Below are 16547 nucleotides of genomic sequence, written 5' to 3' on the forward strand. Positions count from 1 at the left end.
CAAGTAGAGCAGGAAAGAAAAATCTTTTCCCCAGAAGCTCTGGGAAAGCCTGAGTGTTCATAGACACTAGAAGGATAATGGGACCATCACTGAACCAACTGTTGTACCCTGGGAAATGCAATATGCTGATGGGCTGTGTCTTAGTCAGCTTGGGCTGCTATAACAAAATGCCACAGACTTGGTAGCATATAAGCAAAAGGTATTTATTTCTCACAGTTTTGGAGGCTAGAAAGTCCAAGATCAAGATACCAGCATGGTCCACTTCTGGCAGGGGTGGAAGGAGAGGGTTCTTCCTGGTTCACAGCTCTAGTGCCCTCTCACATTGTCCTTATAGAGCGGAAGGCACAAGGGATCTCTATGGGGTTTCTCTTTAAGAACACTAATCTCACTCATGAGGGCTCCACCCTCATGACCTAAGGACTTTGCAAAGGTCTCACCTCCTAATACCATCATACTGGGCATTAGCATTATAACACATGGATTTTGAGGTGACACAAACATTCAGACCATAGAGGCTTACTCTTGGCCATATATTCCATCCTGGTATCCCACTCAAATTCACGGCCTATGAAAAGGAGACAAGTAAATCCTCAGACGTCTGTACAGATAGGGTGAATAGATGCCCAGCCACCAAAATGTAACATCTGTACCCTCTCTTCTTTATGCTTTCCCTTGAGTATCTCCAATGCATCCCTCCCCTTATATGGAGGTCATGGGGTAAAGAATATTATTTCTTTATTTAATTTCTACTCACAGGTACTCTTTATGGGGAAAAAATTGCTTAAGTAGCAGTGCCCAGAATATATATTGTAGGAGTTGGCTAATAAGATTCTTTTGCATTCTTCTGCCACCTGTCATTTGGGATCTCTCACCATTCATTATCTGGTAGCAAGCCTGCAGTGCACAGATGGAAAGTCACCCCAGAGGGAAGAGAGCTGTTACCCCCTACCCCCTTCTGGTTCCACTTCTGTGCAATGCTAATTTAATCGGGCACATGATTCACTCACTTACCTTAAGCTCAAGCCAGACCTCATTCTATTTTTAATGTTTTAATTTTATTATTCATCCACAAATGTATCCATCCCAGCTTAGGTATATTTTTGAATAGTCAGAAATATAAGCTGAAGGAAAAGGTCTTCTGACTCCTATTCCAATCCTCCCCAGGTCATTTCAAATACTTTGTTCTAAGCCACATAGAAGATCAGACTAACACACTGATTGGAAAGCCAAGTCAACATTCAAAATGGCCCTTTCTAACAATACCACTGGAAATGATGGCCAAACCAATGGAGAAACCCAAGCCGATTCACATGGGGCCAGGTTGGCATGTTTGGGTTATCATGCAAAAACAGAAAGCATTTGGTCTCATTATCAGATTCCTTCTGATCAGCTTCAGAATTTGCAAAGGGTAATGTAGGTAGAGAAGTAGAAGCAAGAGAAAGAAAGGTGGTAAAAGCCCAAGGAACCCATAATCACTACCTTTGGATAATAGAAATTCCAAAGCAAGAACCTAGGAGGAGAGCTTTGAAAAATGAGAGTGATAGCTTGCAGGTGTTATTTGACTAAGGTTTTTCACAGCTAATTAAAATTCCTTTAGCCACAATAGTGACTGCGAGTGGGTGAGGGTTATAATGCACTGCTGCTAATTAACCATTAGAACTTGGTCAATAGCTTATGAGTCATCTCATCTCATTTAATAATATCAAATTATATTTGATTCAGCTACAAAGAAATGCTTAGCTACACGACTGAAATTCACACTATATAGGTAAATGCTCCGATTTGATTTTCAACTTGAAGACAGAGATATGGAAAAAAAAACTGATAATATTTTTTGCTGTCACATACATGCCTGGTAAAGTGTGTTTTGATTATCTCTCCAATATTCTGATTTATGGGAGGAAGAGAAGAAGGGAGATGGTGAAGTATACAAGATAACAATCACGTCTAGCAGCAAAATTTACATGAGACACCGCCATGTAAACAACATTCTGAAAACATTGGTCTTGAAGGACAGTCTCCTGCATGATAAATAGTTCTATGATGAATCAATAATTACCTGAAGCACTAAAAATTATTTTAGACTTACTCTATAGTTCCATTAGAACCTGTGAAATATCCAATAATGAAAGTTGTAGTTTAATGTCTTTTAGTATGTGCATTATAAATTATAGCTAATTGAGAAAGTTATTTCAGGAAGAAAAATAGAATATTGTGGATTTTTAAGTAACTAATAATTTTTAAACATCTCACTGTAAATTTTCACATCTGATAACAGCAGTTTTAAAGTCTTACTACTAATTGACAATGAAGATATTAAATGGTCCATTCTGTGACATTTTTAATAGTCAATGGAAAATATGACCAAAAAGTTTGACCATCTAAAGCTGCTCTCCGTATATCTTTGATTTAATGAGAAGCATTTTCATACAACATTTTTTCTCATTCAATTACACCAACAGTTATTGAATGCCTACTATTTGGAAAGCAAATTACTAGTGACTGTGGGAGATACAAGAACATTTTGGATGCTTAGAAATTAGTGTGAGAAAATAGACAATTGCATAAATAACACTTAAAACAAGGCAAAGCTATAATAGAAATACCATTATTTTAAAATTAAAGCAGAACAAATAATGTTTTGTATTTGAGTAAAAATAATTTTAAATGTTTATTTTCCAAGTTGGCTACTGATACTATCAGACATCCCTCTAGATGACGGATAATACTGATGGACAGCTAGAAAAGTACTCCGGAAGCCCTCAAATGAAATGCAGTACAGTATGGTGCAATCGTTCTCAGACGTGATGATGAATCAGAGAGGGCCTGATTAAAACACATTATTGGGTCTCACCTCAGAGTTTCTGATTTGATAAGTCTGGGGTGAGGTCAATTAATGTGCGTTTCTAATAACTTCTCAGGTGATGCTGATGCTGCTGGTCTAGGAGAAAAACATGGGAGAGCTCTAGTGCATGATCACCCAAGTCTGACTCCTGGCTCACTATTTCTACCTGCATAATCTGTGTAGCATGCCATCGTCACCTCATCCAAAAATGGTGCATAGTGAGAGCACTATGGCTGAAACTGCTAGCCAATGACCAAACCTTTGTTTTGTCTTTCTGGGCCTACAGCTAGGCAACAGTTGGTGTTAAATGTGGACCTGTGACTGAGATCAGGTGAAGGAATATGAGCAGAATTGATGTGCATCACTTCCAGGCCTGACTCCTAACAACTCCCACACACTTCCTTCATGCCCTTTCACTTCTGGCCGGCAGCAAATGAGCATGGGAAACTTGGCAGTATTACGTTGAACACAACAGAGCCATAAGATGGAAGGAGACTTGAATCCATAAAACAAAACTTGGAAGAGAGTTGCCCACTGAACAGCAACACCCATTTGGGTTTTACATAAGAGAAGGTGATTTCTTCTTCTTCTTGGCATTCCTGACAGCCAGTATGCCATCTGAGACACAGCTGCTCAATAAATAAATGCTTTACTGACAGAAAAACTTAAGGAATGATTTAGCCTAACAGCAGACCTGTTTGAAGATAAGCTCCACAACGGTGGAGATATTTAAGCAAAACTAGAGGGATGCCAGTGAAAGGTTCTATAGAAGGTATTCCGGGGGTTGGGACAGAGGGAATAGGATGAAGGGAGTCAAAAGGTAAAAACTTCGCTAGTTATAAGTATTGGGGATGGAATGTACAATAGTTAAATATAAATAACACTGGTATATGTTATATATAGGGGCTTCCCTGGTAGCTCAGCTGGTAAAGAATCTGCCCGCAATGCTGGAGACCCCGGGTTGATTCCTGGGTCAGGAAGTATCCCTGGAGAAGGGTTAGGCCACCCACTCCAGTATTCTTAGGCTTCACTGGTGGCTCAGATGGCAAAGAAACTGAAATGCGGGAAACCTGGGTTCGATCCCTGGGTTAGGAAGATCCCTGGAGGGGATGGCAACCCACTCCAGTATTCTTGCCTGGAGAATCCCCATGGACAGAGGAGCCTGGCAGGCTACAGTCCATGGGGTCACGAAGAGTTGGACATGACTGAGCAACTAAGCACAGCACAGCACATGTTATATACGAAAATTAAGAGAATAAACACTGAGAGTTCTCATCACGAGGAAAACATTTTTTCTATTCCTCTAACTATAAGAGATGATGGATGTTCACTAAACCTATTGCAGTAATAATTTCATGATGCCTATAAGTCAAATCATTATGCTGCATATCAAACTTATATAGTGCTGTATGACAATTATATCTCAATAAAACTGGAAGAAATTAAAAGAAGTTATTCTTTAACAGGTAGATAGTTAGGTAAGAGCATCTCTTGGGACCCTTCCAAATATAATATTCTATATTATGTCCTAAATTTAAATGATTAGGACACAACCTTTGAGAACTGTATATTTCTCCCCAGCTCCACTATGTTTCAATCCTTTCCCCCTTCTTTTTCAAATATTTCATCTTTCCTTGGTAATAATTCAATCAGCATTCAGTGAACACATAAAATATGCCCAGGCCTATCCACAAGACACTTGATATCTAGCTAAGGAAAGTGCTTGTGAAACAACAATACATTTGAAACAACTGGTAAACAATATCAGAGATCATTAACTGTTACAATAAAATGTGAGCAAGTTGCATCAAATGTATTACTGTGCATGATAAAGCATATCAGTCCACTGGACAGGCAGTCAAAAAGCTCAAATTCAATTTTCTTTTATGTAGATAAACTGTACGAATGTGGGTAAATCACTTAACCTCCCTTCTCTCATCTATAAAATAATAATCCTGTCCAATTTGTGTGTGTGTGCGCACGCGCGTGCACGCTCAGTCACTAGGTCATGTCCGGCTCTTTGTGACCCCTTGGACTGTAGCCTGTCAGGCTCCTCTATCCACGGAATTTTCCAGGCAAGAATACTGGAGTGGATTGCCATTTCTTCCTCCAGGGGATCTTCCCGAACCAGGGATCAAACCCCCATCACCTGCAGCTCCTACATTCACAGGCAGATTCTTTACTACCAAGCCAACTGGGAAGTCCCTCTGTCCAATTTACTAAGGAGCAAAACAGAAAAAAAAAATTCATGAGTTAGGGAACATGATCCTTTGTATAATGAGTGCTCTAAACAGAATGCTCTATTTTGAAACCTATTGCTTCAGTTCAGCTTTACTTGCATTGTTTATTATTCCTTCTACATGCAATCTGAATTTTTGTTGTCAGTGATGGTTCATCTAAGAGTCCTTCATTCCACCTGCCTGCAGTACCCAAAAAACTGCCTGTTTGTGATCATGTTGGAAAAGCACAATAGACCTCTGCTCCTCCAGAGCAAGGAATGAGATCAATGTTTTTCCTTTTGGACTTATGCCCCTTTCAGTAGCCAGTTGTCACCGCTGCTGTCGACCTGCCTTGAGTTCAGGGTAGAGGCAAGAAATTCATATGTTTCAGCAGGACTTGTTAGGCCAGCTGCTGATGACCAACTTGGAGATTGTATTTCATGAGCATGATTTCATGTTCTAGTAGGTATACTAAATATCTTTTCATATCTAAAGAGATGGCAAAGAAAAGTTACAAAGAGGAACATTTAACATTTTTCTAAATGAACATAATGTAATAATAATCAATGTAAAATTGGGCAAGTTCACCCTGACTAGTTAAGCTTCTTCCCTGCCAGCTGTAAATGTTGCATCCAGCTGCATTCTTTTCATGGGGAAACAGTTCAAGTTTCTTACATTTTTATCAGAGTCATTTTAAAACAATTTCCAAAATGTTTTACTAGGTTCTGTTTTAAAGTTTTTTTGCATCTGTAATATATTTCTTAGATATTTCCTCCAATTAAACCATTTGAAAAAGAAATGAATGAAAAGTTCTATGTCAGCTTTTCCAAAAGTTTGACTCCATTTCAGATGGCCCCTTCGATCTCTATGAGCTGTCTTTTGTCTGATAATATTTCTGTATTCCAAACTGGTTACAATGTTATTAGCCCAAGAACAGAGACTTGGGAAAGAAAATTAAGTATCTCACTGTTCTGGGTTTTTAACTAAGCCAAAGAGGAAGGAATTTTCCACAAATGCTATAAATCAGCGACTCCTAGACTTTAAAATGCATAAGATTCACCTTAGGACCTTGTTAAAATGCAGATTATGACTCAGGAGTTCTGGAAGGGCCTAAGAGTCTGCATTTCTAACAAGTTCACAGATGATGCTGATGCTGCTGGTCCAAAATTTTAAAGCTTACATCAACTCTCAGCTTCCACCTATATCTCAGTAGATCTTGCAGAGAGAACCAGTTGAACCAGTTTTACACAATTCTTTACAAAGGTAAGGAGATTTACTTTAAAATGACTTTTTAAATTCAATTAAAATGAAGTGGGGTTAACACCGAGTAGAAAGATGTCCTGGTAAGCGTGGGTCAAAGATACATAAGATTCAATTAAAGAAATAAAACAAACCTATTCTGTAACAGCATACAGAAGTGGAGTAAATAAAATACTCATAGGCATTTTGCAAAGACCTATTCTGTTTTGGTTGGTACAACCTCTATGTGAAATCTTCTCTCTAGGATACTAAGAAATATCCTCCGCTCTAGATGTCTTGTTGAATTTAGTTGCTTGCTCGAGTGTAAACAAAAACAGACAATGGGGTCCTTAATCTCTTTAATCCAAGAAGCTGTCTGACCTGTCTCCTGATTTAGGAATCTCTTTCAGCAAAATTCTCAGGTTGCTAAAGATGAGAGTACTTAGTCTTTCCAAGTTGTTACATCCACACTGAAAGAAGAGATTTACTTTTCTCTAATTTCATGACATACTCATGCCTTTAGATGCCCATTTTCACATTCATCCCCTGCATTACTAACCATGAGTCATTTAATAGGTAGATTTAAATTTGTTATGGAAGTGCATTCCACAAACAATGGAATAAACTCTTGAAGTCTATTAACCCCAAAGAAAGGAGAGCCACATTAAAAAAAAGTAACTAAAAAGACAGAAGGAACACAATAAAGAATTGATAAAAAATGAAGTTGATGGTTATGTTACCAGAGCTGCTCCAGGGCTTTGCTCAAAACCCATCACAACCACCACCACCACCCCACCATTTAACAGGAGTGTTCTGAAAACCTGCCAAGCCCTGCAACCTTTAGCAGGAGTTAACACAAATCTTTCGGAGAAGGAAATGGCAGCCCACTCCAGTACTCCTGCCTGGGAAATCCCATGGACGGAGAAGCCTGGTGGGCTGCAATCCATGGGGTCGCTGAGAGTCGGACACGACTGAGCGACTTCACTTTCACTTTTCACTTTCATGCATTGGAGAAGGAAATGGCAACCCACTCCAGTGTTCTTGCCTGAAGAATCCCAGGGATGGGGGAGCCTGGTGGGCTGCCGTCTATGGGGTCGCACAGAGTCGGACACGACTGAAGCGACTTAGCAGCAGCAGCAACATAAATCTTTAACTTAAAATGTTCAGAGATAAGAAAATAAGCTATAAACAGACAAAAGACCAAATGGAACCGGTTGGGACCAAGACAGCGATGAATCAGATCTCCAACAGACCTTGAATCTCATTATTTGCTGATTTAACTACATTAGCATTTTAAATGACACACCTAACAGGAGCCATGACTTGATATTAAGGACCAAAAGGATAAAAAGGAGATGGCACCCCACTCCCTCAGAAAGAGTCATGCCCCTTCCCTGGTACTCCCTTCTTTTGTCTTTACTATTTAAAATGAAATCCTTTTCGCGAGGTGGGCAAGAAGATGATCTGTGAACTTAGTTCCCCTCCTCCGTTCTTTGGCCACTGAGTAAAGTGCTGTGCCAAATCGCAGCTTCAGTTCATTATTTGCCTACTAGAACCCAAACAGAGGCAAGGTCCATACAACTTAATTTGGTAACAGTTGTTTTTCTCATTTACCCTTATCTGCTGAGACTGCTTATGCCACCTCTTCTTTACCAAATGGCAGGTAGAAAAGGACAATTGAAATAATCAAACGCTTATTTCCACCTGTGTTTTCTACCTGCCCTATTCTTCCTGCTACTCTTATTATTTCAGAATTTGTTTGGCATAATTATTCGGTCTATGTTATTACTAATTTTACAGACCCAATGGCTAGTGTAGTGCTGTGATATGTAATGGATGCTCAATAAATATTTGCTAAATGAATGAATTAGTATATTACCCATATGGGGAATCATTATTTAAACCTTTTTGCACCTTTTCCTGACTCACTAAGAGAATGGAAAAATACACATTGACATTTAAACACATATGTACACTGTAAAACTGGAATGAGTAATCTGTTTGGTTTTTATTCGGAGTAAGGGATAAAAAATGCATTTCTTTTTATTAATTTTCTGAATACTAAGACCAGTGAAATGACTTTTCATACTTAGCAGAATTGCTTAAATATTTGCCCCAGGAAATGATTTATGAATCAGAAAGCTTTTCCTAATTTAAAAGTAAAAATCAAATCTCACTTATCTGACTTTGGAGCTCTTGGTACTTTGAAACCACCACTATTTGTGGTAGACACTGTGATGTGCAATCCTGATGCCCCTTCAGAGAAGAGTTTGTTGCCTCAGCTGCTTGCAGTGCTGTTGGCAGGCAGCCTTCAGCTGTCAGCCCCTTCATGGTTGCCTCAGCTGCAAAGAGCCATCTGGCCCAGTATCTCTCCCCTTAACTGATGACCCACATCCAATGAACAGTCAGTGCAAGGGAAAAAGATATGGCCATCCTGACCCAACTTAGAACAACTCTGAAGAGCCATTCTAGTTACAGAGCTCTCTGTAAGGTAGGCCATGGCTGTTGTCGGGCCTAACTTGTATCTCAACTTCTCCCTTTTCCCAAGCCTTGCTTCCTTTCCCAAGTACCCCAAGGGTACTCTCTAATAAATATTTTGCAAGTCAAACTTCATCTTAAAGTCTGTTTCCTGGGGAGCTCAACCTATGATAATATTATTTCCATGAGCTCTTTATACATAATACAGAAAATGTAAGTATCCACTGAAGACAAATCACTGCATCATTTTATGGAGTCTACTCCCTGAAGGACACTTGCTCTGTGTCAAAGCTGGTTGACAAAAATCCACATTGCCAAGGTTGTTGTTCATTAATTTGTTTTGATTTAGTCATTATGTTGATGACACAGGTGAGTGGACCAGGAGTCTTACTGACATGGTGATTCCCTTGTAGTGGAAAGAGCCTCATTTGAGGTTATTTCCTTGTACTACAGGGTTAGAGTCAGTACTAGTTTCTAAGTTGACCTTCCTCTAATCACTCCATGCTGGCATGATCTACCCCATGCTGACATGAACTAAGCTCTGGAAATTTCTCTTCTTCCCTGAAGAAACTACATAGCACCCAGAAGCATGTGATTTTGGAAGACCAACTTTAGAAATTTTTTTGGATTGTTCATTCACCCTATCACCAATCCTTCAAGGACTCTAGTCTGCTTGCTTTGTAATCTTCCCTCCCAGATGTATTTCTGTGTCTGTTTATATGATGTACTGATCATTTCAGGCAGAAAGGGGTAAAGAGAGATCTCCATGGTGAGAGTTCTTTTGGTTGTCTCCATGGTGATCTCTGCATAGCTAATAAATCTACAATTTAATTTTATTTCTCATCTTGAAATTACCAATGGCTTCAGCTTTGGAATATGTGCCAAAGATGGAATATATTACCACCTTTGGAGATGGTAATGGACAGGGAAGCCTGGCATGCTGCAGTCCATGGGGTAGCAAAGAGTCAGAAACGACAGGACTCATGGTGTAACTTGTAAAGCAAGTAGTGCCAAGCTTCATTAGAGACTCTGTCTCTCTTTGCATTTCTTTTTTTCCCTTCTTTAGGAACCCAAGGTCCTCATATGTTTTGTACATTGTTTCCTCCCTATTCCTTCATTATAAAAAAAGAGACTAAGGTATAAATAAATGATAAAGCAGTGTATTACCTTCATCTAGGGGACTGCTTTTTCAATAGAAACAAAGGAATGAATCTTTAAGGAATTTTAGAAGTTGAGAAAATATGTGAATGGGGAAGAGCAAGAAAAGGCTGGAGAACAAAATCTATCCACTGATTACTCTGTACTCCATTTTCCCCATCTGTAAAAGAGGATATTAATATTATCTACCTCTGAGGGTTGTTGCCTTTTCATACTGTTCATGGGGTTCTCAAGGCAAGAATACTGAAGTAGCTTGCCATTCCCTTCTCTAGTGTGACCAACTGACTCATTGGAAAAGACCCTGATGCTGGGAAAGATTGAAGGCAGGAGGAGAAGGGGACAAAAGAGGATGAGATGGTTGGATGGCGTCACTGACTCAATGGACATGAGTTTGAGCAAGCTCTGGGAAATGGTAATGGACAGGGAAGCCTTGCATGCTGCAGTCCATGGGGTCACAAAGAGTCAGAAACGACTGAGCAACTGACCTGAACTGAAGGTTGTTGAGGGATTAAATAAGATATGACATTTAAAGTGCTTGGAACATATTTGGCTTGTTCAGTTACTGCTATTTTTATATTAATATTTATCTTTATTCATAAGGACGAATTAGGAAAAGTTCCCTTCTTCATCTTTAACCTGAAGTATTAAATTACCAAAAGTCTGGTCTCTCCCTTTATGGGGAAGCTGTGAAGCCTTTGTATTCAAACAGTGGTCGAGAAGCATCAACCATAGCAGGGAGCTTGTTAGGAACCCAGAATTTCAAGCCCCACTCCAGTTGTGCTAGAGCAAAATCTGCATTTAAACAAGATTCTCTGGTGATTTCTACACACATTAAAGTTTGAAGAGCCTCAAAGTAGGTATTGATGTCTCAAATTGGGGCTTTGGAATCAAAGACACCCAGGTTCCAATTTTCTAGATGTGGGACCTTGGGCAATACTTCATATCTCTTAGTCTTAGGTCCCTCATGTGTAAAATGTGGGATAACCACATCTATTTCATAGGGTTGCTGTGAAGATTAAATGTGAAACTATGTATAGTACTTATTGATGTGCGTGCTGGGCAACTACCGAGTGCTTTATCAGTTGTGACTATAACTACTCTCAAAACAATCTCCAGGCTTTTGAAACATGAAATTTCAAGCTCCCAGGGGCAAAGAACTTCAGTGTAGGATTGTTCATACACTCATTTGATTTTAAAGATAAAAAGGAATGTTAGGGATCATTTTATGTATTTATTTATTTGGATCATTTTAGATAAATCAAAAGAAAAAATGGTTAGGTCTACTCTGTATTGGAAAGCTTGGTTGGTGGGGAAAGGATTTTCCTTTGTGTCTCTCTGAGTCTTCCACTTCCCTGCTGGGAAGATACATTCAGGTTAGACAAAAAGTTGATCAGCTGGCTATGACTCCTCCACTGGTACAGAGGAGTACCAGCAGGTTTCCCAGCATTTGAATCTTTTAGACATGATTCTCTCTGCCAGTGAAGATGACCAGCTTGTTCAGGTCTATGAACCTAAAATGTAACACTCCCAGAAACTCTTTGAAGACTGGAACCAGAAGTTATTGAACTTAGATTGGCAAGCACAGGTTCTACATTCTCAAATGTATTTCATTTGCATCTCTTGTTTAAGAGCAGGGGCTCAAGCATCAAATCACTAGGGTTCAAATTTCATCATTTGTAAAATAGGGATTGTTATAGCTCCTCTCTCTAAAGATGTTCAGGAGAATTCAGTGAGATAACCTATGCAAATCTGTTATCACAGTACCTGGCCTAAGAGTGAGCTCTCAATAAATATAAGCTCTTGTTGTTGTTATAGCTATCATACTTGCTGCTTCTGCTTTCCCTAGAATCCTACATTTGGCATGTCTGAGTTCAGCCTATTTTCTTGAACTGAACACTGACTTGGGGGCATCATCCAGCCTCTAACTAGATCTATCATAACAGTTTGGTTAGAAGAATTAGAGTAAAAATCAAGACACACCACTGGAAAGGTGAGACTACTTAGTAGGAAATTTCGACATAATACTCAGTCATCTACGAAGTGCCCTTGGGAGAACAAATTTCAGTATGGTTGAAGTGCTAGCACAGCCAGACTCTAAGAGACTGTCAGCCATCTTCAGGCTTTTAATGAGTTCCCCAAGGAGAAGCAGAACTACCACCCCAGCAAGCCTTTCCCCACACTTAAGTTGTAAATCATTCAATTGCTAGTGATCTGGAGGCTAACATACTGATATTTTTTGCTATAGAAAACTGAAACAACAAACTGAAAAATTCTTGACCAACAAGTACTGGCAATGGAGACCCATTTGGAAATGGAATAGAGTGGCTAACATGAAAAGTTGGACTATTTTCATTGGGACTTCTGGAAATAGAATACAGTATTTGGGAGTATACAGGATTTGGGGGACTTCAGTCATCTGAACTGAGGCAAATGACAAGGTTTTGAATGTGCTTCCATAGCCTGACTGAAATATTACTTTGAGTGTAAATATCAAAGGACCTCATCACAAGATCTGTGTTTAAGAAAGAAAGTTCCTTGCAGGATATAAAATTAACACACAGAAATCTGTTGCATTCTTATACACTAACAATGAGAAAACAGAAAGAGAAATTAAGGAAACAATTCCATCCACCATTGCAACAAAAAGAATAAAATACTTAGGAATAGATCTAAGGAAACAAAAGACCTATATATAAAAAAACTATAAAACACTGATGAAAGAAATCAAAGATGACACAAATAGATGGAGAAATATATCATGTTCATTGATATACTGATCAGAAAAATCAGTATAGTGACAATGAGTATACTACCTAAAGTAATCTATAGATTCAATGCAATCCCTATCAAGCTACCAACAGTATTTTTCAGAGAACTAGAACAAATAATTTCACAATTTGTATGGGAATACAAAGCAATCTTGAGAAAGAAGAATGGAACTGGAGGAATCAACCTGCCTGACTTCAGACTATACTACAAAGCTACAGTCATCAAGACAGTATGGTACTGGCACAAAGACAGAAATATAGATCGATGGAACAAAATAGAAAGCTCAAAGATAAATCCACGCACCTATGGACACCTAATCTTTGACAAAGGAAGCAAGGATATACAATGGAGAAAAGACAATCTCTTTAACAAGTGGTGCTGGGAAAACTGGTCAACCACTTGTAAAAGAATGAAACTAGAACACTTTCTAACACCATACACAAAAATAAACTCAAAATGGCTTAAAGATCTAAATGTAAGACCAGAAACTATAAAATTCCTAGAGGAGAACATAGGCAAAACACTATCTGACATAAATCACAGCAGGATCCTCTATGACCCACCTCCCAGAGTAATGGAAATAAAAGCAAAAATAAACAAATGGGACCTAATTAAACTTAAAAGCTTTTGCACAACGAAGAAAACTATAAGCAAGGTGAAAATACAGCCTTCAGAATGGGAGAAAATAATAGCAAATGAAGTAAGTGACAAAGAATTAATCACAAAAATATACAAGCAACTCCTGAAGCTCAATTCCAGAAAAAAAAAATGCCCCAGTCAAAAAATGGGCCAAAGAACTAAACAGACATTTCTCCAAAGAAGACATACAGATGGCTAACACACACATGAAAAGATGCTCAACATCACTCATTATCAGAGAAATGCAAATCAAAAGCATAATGAGGTACCATCTCACGCCGGTCAGAATGGCTGCTATTCAAAAGTCTACAAACAATAAATGCTGGAGAGGGTGTGGAGAAAAGGGAACCCTCTTACACTGTTGGTGGGAATGCAAACTAGTACAGCCACTATGGAGAACAGTGTGGATATTCCTTAAAAAAGTAGAAATAGAACTGCCATACGACCCAGCAATCCCACTGCTGGGCATACACACCGAGCAAACAAGAATTGAAAGAGACACATGTACCCCAGTATTCATCACAGCACTGTTTACAATAGCCAGGACATGGAAGCAACCTAGATGTCCATTGGCAGACGAAGGGATAAGAAAGCTGTGGTACATATACACCATGGAATATTACTCAGCCATTAAAAAGAATACATTTGAATCAGTTCTAATGAGGTGGATGAAACTGGAGCCTACTTTACAGAGTGAAGTAAGTCAGAAAGAAAAATGCCAATATAGTATATTAATGCATTTATATGGAATTTAGAAAGATGGTAACGATGACCCTATATGCAAGACAGCAAAAGAGATACAGATGTAAAGAACAGACTTTTGGACTCTGTGGGAGAAGGTGAGGATGGGATGATTTGAGAGAATAGCATTGAAACATGTATATTATCATATGTGAAATAGATTGCCAGTCCAGGTTCAGTGCATGAGACAGGGTGTTCAGGGCTGGTGCACTGGGATGACCCTGAGGGATGAGATGGGGAGGGAAGTGGGAGGGGGTTCAGGACGGGGAACACATGTACACCCATGGCTGATTCATGTCAATGTATGGCAAAACCACTACAATATTGTAAAGTAATGAGCCTCCAATTAAAATAAATTAATTAATTTAAAATTAAAGAAAAAAGAAAGTTCCCCTTATCTTCTATATTGTAATTCATTAACATCCCACCATCTCTCCACAGAATAGTATTGTATTCTACCCAATGAAAGAACTAATCTGCTCTGGGTAGGACAGAGTCACAAAGAGAATAAAACAGACAGGGGATGGGGAAGGCAAAACATGGAGCAGGATTCTGACAAGCCTGCTCAGTGTGGCAGGACTGGTTCTAATGAATTTTACAATTTTTTTAAAGCATTCATAAGTTTAATTTAAATAACATTTTGATGACAAAAATAATATATGCTCCTTGCTGAAAACAGAAGAGTATTAAGAAAAAAATAAAATCTCCAATAATTAAATCACCAGAAGTTAACATTTTGATATATTAAATTCTGGGCAGTTTTCTCTACTTATATTAGTTCTAATTAACACAACTGGGATTGTTTGGAAACAGGATTATTAATGGCTATGTAATAATCCATTATGTATCACAATTTCAACATCTTTGGGCACTTAAGATATTTCCCAAATTTTTGCTATTATAAACAATATTGTGTTAAATCTTTCTTTAAATTGAAGTATAGTTGATTTACAATATAGTGTTAGTTTCAGGTGTACAGCAAAGTGACTTGATTATACATATATATGTATATATTTATATTCTTTTTTAAAAATTCTTTTCCATTATAGTGCATTGCAAGATATTGAATATACTTCACAGTGCAATACAATAAATTCTTGCTGTTTATCTATTTTATATATGGTATCATGCATTTGTTAATCACATATTCCTAATTGTTGAACTGTACTTTTGAACTGCGGTGTTGGAGAAGACTCTTGAGAGTCCCTTCGACAGCAAGGAGATCCAACCAGTCCATCCTAAAGGAGATCAGTCCTCAATAATCATTGGAAGGACTGACGCTGAAGCTGAAACTCCAATCCTTTGGCCACCTGATGTGAAGAAGTGACTCATTTGAAAAGACCCTGATGCTGGGAATGATTGAAGGCAGGAGGAGAAGGGAACGACAGAGGATGAGATGGTTGGATGGCATCACTGACTCAATGGACATGAGTTTGAGGAGGCTCCAGGAGTTGGTGATGGACAGGGAAGCCTGGCGTGCTGTAGTCCATGGGGTTGCAAAGAGTCGTACACGACTGAGTGACTGAACTAAACTTAACTGAACAACTAGCAGTGTTGAACATCTTTTCATGTGCATTTTGGCCATCTGTAGCCTTTTTTTAAAAATGTCTATTTAGGTCTTCTGCCCGTTTTTTGATTTGGTTTCCTGCTGTTGTTACTAAGCTATATGAGCTATTTGTATATTTTGGAAATTAAGCCCTTGTTGGTTGCATCATGTTCAAATGTTGTATCCCCACCCATTGGTTGTCATTTTGTTTTGTTTATGGTTTCCTCTGCTATGCAAAAGCTTATGTTTGACTAGGTCCCATTTGTTTATTTTTGCTTTTCTTTCTATTGCCTTGTGAGACTGATCTAAGAAAACACTGCTACGATTTATGTCAGAGAATGTTTTGTCTATATTCTGTTCTAGGAATTTTATGGTGTCATATCTTATATTTTGGCTTCCCTGGTGGCTCAGACGGTGAAAGAATCTGCCTGCAAAGCAGGAGGACTGGGTTCATTCCCTGGGTTGGGAAGATCCCCTACAGAAGGGAATGGTTCTTGCCTGGAAAATTCCATGCATAAAGGAGCCTGGTGGGCTACAGTTCATGGGGTCCCAAAGAGTTGGACACAACTGAGTGACTAACACTTTCACTTTTCATCTTATATTTACATCTTCAAGACATTTTGAGTTTATTTTTGTGTTTGGTGTGAGGGTGTGTTTTAACTTCACTGATTAACACACAGCTGTCCAGCTTTCCCAACACCACTTGCTGAAGAAACTGTCTTTTTTCCATTGTATATTCTTGCCTCTTTTGTTGAAGGACAAATCTTGAAAAATCTTCTTCTCTAAAACTTTGCCTGGCTATCCAATTATTTCCTTAGGATAGATTCTTAGAAGTTAAATGCCTCAACGAAAGGGTAGGAACATGTTTAAGATTCTCAGTACATTTGCCAAATTGTTTTACAAAAAGATTGTC

This window comes from Cervus canadensis, chromosome X (assembly GCF_019320065.1).
Source record: "Cervus canadensis isolate Bull #8, Minnesota chromosome X, ASM1932006v1, whole genome shotgun sequence".
NCBI lineage: Eukaryota > Metazoa > Chordata > Mammalia > Artiodactyla > Cervidae > Cervus > Cervus canadensis.